At 32.6% G+C, this 1,518-nt stretch overlaps 1 protein-coding gene across 4 annotated transcripts in view; it reads left to right on the top strand.

Moving 5' to 3' along the window:
* Positions 1-1,518, top strand: part of LOC117182856 (four and a half LIM domains protein 2) — a 912,604-nt gene that overhangs the window by 810,310 nt on the left and 100,776 nt on the right. The window lies entirely within an intron of this gene.

The following is a 1,518-nucleotide window of genomic DNA, read 5'->3' as shown; positions in this document are numbered from 1 at the left end:
AAAGAGGGAGCTCTTCTTAATATTTTGACACCAAAGTCATGTCGATACACCTTACCGACTGCGAGTAAAGCCACCCACGCTTTAACTTGACAGACTGTAAATACTATAAATTAAATCGAAAACTGTGATTTAAACTTCTGAGGAATTACAGCCATAAATGATACCCAGTGTTGGACCGACAATGGCAGCCAAGCCTTGGCAGCCAAGTCAAGGCCATAGTATCAATCCGGCAATGACGCAACAATGGCAGCTAGGTTTGGTCCGATATTAGTACCCAGTGTCGGGCCGACAATGGCAGCCAAACCTTGGCTGCGAAGTGCAGGCCATAGTTATCATTCCTTCATTGGCGCGATGATGGCAGCCGAGCTTCGGCAATATTTTTGCCGACTATAAGCCAATGCTGGGCCGTATGTGACTTCGCACTTGGGATGTTCATATAATTTTAAAATCAGAATTCAGATACTAATTTTACGACATAACAAAAATACACACAAATAATATAATTTAAATAGATGTATTTTAAACTTTCATAAGCTTTTATTATACAAATTATAACCAATATCCAATTACACAATCTTCAAGTAGTTGATCGATTTATGTACTTAATTAGATAAATTAAAATTTAGTCTTCATGTAAATTAACATTGTAAAACAAAATGTATCACCTAATACATCATTAATATGTTCCTAACCTGAAATGCATTAAGGGCATGCGACACAACCAAATTCCTATATTACCGACCTTACTTTATCAGTTCACTGAATATTTTTCGGAACCTAAGAAATTTTGTTATTAATAAAATATCGAGCTGAAACTTTGTAAGAAGTATTAGAGTAGAATAAAATACGTTTAGGTTTTGGGTAAGAGCTTCACTACAAATTATTTTATCTTTTTTGCCAACCTCGGCATTTTTTGAACGTTCGAACTTTTTTTATGCATAAAATATCGGTCTCAAACTTTTGGAAATGCAAGAACCGAAGGAAAACTACGCTAAAGTACAAAGTTTAATAATAAAATATGTTACCGTATAAAATCTCAAACATCACGTCTCTTAACTTTTCCTACTTGTTGGGACGGATCGATTGATTTCCGATTAAAAAGACTAAAATATATAGTAATTTCTTAATTGTTATAATTGCCTGAAAAAGCTATAGAAAACTATTTGGATTAATAGCATGATTATTTATTTTTAGATGCTATCATGTGGATAATAATGAATTATCTATAATTATTTTCTTGATATCGCGAACAAATTTAGAAAAATTATCATAGGAACATCATTATAATCCTATAATGATTTACCTATCAAACATTATCGCAAAAAAAAAATTGCTATAAAAAATTCCGGATTGGTTCAAGAAAATATCGGTTAGTTAGCAGTATTTTTTTTTATCATTCCTGACGTAATATGCCGCCTTTAGAGATATATGATTACCGAGTTGGCAGATGTAGATATCTTTTTTTATTAGATACTATTTAAACGCTTGAGTTCCTCGTAGCTACATACATGTATGTAT

The sequence above is a fragment of the Belonocnema kinseyi genome, chromosome 1 (assembly GCF_010883055.1).
Source record: "Belonocnema kinseyi isolate 2016_QV_RU_SX_M_011 chromosome 1, B_treatae_v1, whole genome shotgun sequence".
In the NCBI taxonomy this organism is placed as follows: domain Eukaryota; kingdom Metazoa; phylum Arthropoda; class Insecta; order Hymenoptera; family Cynipidae; genus Belonocnema; species Belonocnema kinseyi.
This window is presented reverse-complemented; position numbering and strand designations above follow the sequence as displayed.